General features: G+C 33.7%; 1 long non-coding RNA gene across 1 annotated transcript; it reads left to right on the top strand.

The window, feature by feature from the left end:
- Positions 1 to 785: 785 nt before the first annotated feature.
- On the top strand, positions 786 to 2640 carry LOC122590918. Its single transcript, XR_006322630.1, has 3 exons — positions 786 to 801; positions 1662 to 1726; positions 2557 to 2640. It is a non-coding gene; the product is annotated as an uncharacterized LOC122590918 (long non-coding RNA).
- Positions 2641 to 2873: the final 233 nt, after the last annotated feature.

The raw sequence follows: 2873 nt of genomic DNA on the forward strand, positions 1-2873 counted from the left end.
ATATCACTTCCCATATTTTAAAGACATTTTCATAGTTTAAGATAGAAAGTAAGGGAGAAAAAGTGCAACTTCTTTTTCCTTTTGAAATTTTCACATATCTAAGTGTGTGATTGTATTAAGTGTGAGGCCAAAGCTAACATTTGAGCGTGAGAAAAGACTCTAGTCCAACTTTAAAGTTTATAAATACCTATTTACTTTTTTGTCTTTGTTTTTCATGTTTCACAAAAGAGATATATATGTCAATGTCATATATATTTCCATGTAACATCCGTCGTTTTGACCAGACAACATAACGGGACTAGTAGTTTTAAAATGAGTCAAAATTTGATAAAGTAAACTTTTGTAATGAAAAGGTAGGCATACGAATAGTCGTTAGAAAGTAATTTCGAAATAGATAATAATATGTCAACGGAATATTAGAACAAGTTTCCGGTTAAAAGTCTTAACTAAACGAATCATTTTTCGGGAGAAACTGAAACTAGCCGCGAGAGCCCATGAGGGAAACAAAACCCCTAAACCTCCCATTCTTCCTTTCATTTCTTATCCTCCTTTCCCTCTCTAAACTTTCTCTTCTCTAAACTCTCTCCTTTTCTCTCTAGAACATGGAAGAACACCTTCCTTCTATTTTTCTTCTTGAATTTTCGGATTTAATCATCATCTTGGTAAGGAAATCAACTAGTAAATGATATAATAATAACAATAATCTTCAAGGGTTCAAGAACTCTTCCATTTCAAGTCCAAGAATAAGTGTTTTTCACTCCTTTGATCTTAAATCCAAAATTGGTTGTTCAAGGAACTTGGGTAAGTGTTTTTCATCTTCAAATTACTTGTTTATGTTGATACAAGTCTTAAATTACATGCTATTACAAGGTTTTGGTCAAAATTGGTGTTCTTAAACATATATGTTAAAAATTAAGTTTTCAAAGAGGGGTTTTTATTTTGGAAGTGGGATTTGATTTAGAGATGATACATATGCTTAATTTTACTAGAAATAAGTTTGGTAACTTGATTTGGATGTTTGGTCGATCAATTTTAGTGTCAAAAATGGTGAAGAACATTTTGTTGCAGACTTTAATGGCCGTTAGTTCTAAGGATTGTTTTTGATAACCCAGATGAACAATTCATAACCCAAATCCGTTAGTTCTTAACGCCCGTTATTACTAAGGACTTTCTTTGATAACCCATATGAACTATTCATGACCCAGATGAACTATTCATAACCCAGATTTGTTAGTTCTTAACACCTGTTAGTTCTAAGGACTGTTTTTGATAACCCAAATGAACTGTTCATAACCCATATCCGTTAGTTCTTAACTCCCGTTAGGGACTGATTTTGACAACATTTTCAAACGTCCATAACTTATAAACCGTAAGTCCGTTTTCAACAATTCAAGCGGCCATAGAATCGTAAAGGAGTATACTTTCTGTCAGTAGCATCTTTTTAAGGTGAAATAAAACTCAGTTTATACAAAAATGGGTTCTAAATGAATTGGTCAAGTTCGGTTTAGTCGATAAGTAACGAAATGAAATGATTTTACTTTGATTTTATCAAAACCTTATAAAATAGACATAATAAAGCCTTTATAGTAAGATTAAGATAATATTTATATGACCTTACCTTTTGATATGCTTTAGGATTTATGTGATGCGTGTATGAATAGGTTTCGGCTATCATGGACATCGGTTCTACAATCTAACGTCTTGGGATTTGTATTGCGCGCGTCAGGTGAGTTTCGTAGGCCCTACTATATGTAGTATACTTTGGGCTGGAAAGATACTCGCTATGTGTTTATGTGTTATGCCGTAGATTAAGCTTTTGTTAATTTTACGTGCATACGTTTTTGTGTTAGAACATGTCATAGATAGATATGTAACATGATTGATAACGATGTGGATGTAGTTGAACGTATAAGATTGTTACCTATACTAAAATGATCTTCTGATGTGGAATATGATATATGATGTATGTGTATATGATTAGAGATTGGTAGGTTTTTGGTATGCTTAATGGGTGTGGGTCAGGTGATGGGAAAAATGATGGTATCACCTGTATACAAACCCGAACAATACCTAAAGGGCATATAAGAAACCTAGGTCCGTTTGGTGATTTAGTTAATTGGAAAGTGTATTCATTGTTAAACGTATGCCGGTTGGTTTGGAAACGTTGTGATATGGAATGAGACTTAGGGACTTTGGATGATAGTTTCCCTAGCGTATTGTTAAATGATGTGTATGTTTATGTTTGTATGAATAACGATTAAGTCAATGTTGGTGGCATAACGATTAAGTCCACGTTGGTGGCATAAGAATTAAGTCCACGTTAGTGGCATAACGCTTAAGACCACGTTTGTTGCATAACGTATAAGTCCATGTTTGTCGCCTATTGTTAGTTATAAATGAATGATTATGTACATGTAAGTGTGAAGTATTGATTACCGAACGTTATTACTGGTATCTATCGTATGAGTCGTTGTTGTTAATCGTTGAACGTATGATATGTTATGTGATCCTACGAACTCACCAACCTAGTGTTGACGTTTTTGAGTATCTTTTCAGGTATATGAGAAATCGCTTGCAAGCTAGAAGTTGATGCCTATAGATGGACCTAAAGATCGATTGATTGCATTTTAGATCTTTAGACTCGGGCATTATGTCTCAGTTTATTTTCCTTTTCATGGGATTTGTATGTCTTATCTTGACTTGTGTATGACAACTAGTAGCCATGTATGAACATCATGTAGTTTTGCTGTATAATATCCATTTGCATGCTTGTTTTAGTTGCATCTCACGTTTTCGCCACTGGTGGGATGTTACATTCCATGTGATTCTAGAATAAATGAATCTGTTGCTGAAATTTATTGATTAGTTTTTGT

This window comes from Erigeron canadensis, chromosome 3, assembly GCF_010389155.1.
Source record: "Erigeron canadensis isolate Cc75 chromosome 3, C_canadensis_v1, whole genome shotgun sequence".
Lineage (NCBI taxonomy): Eukaryota > Viridiplantae > Streptophyta > Magnoliopsida > Asterales > Asteraceae > Erigeron > Erigeron canadensis.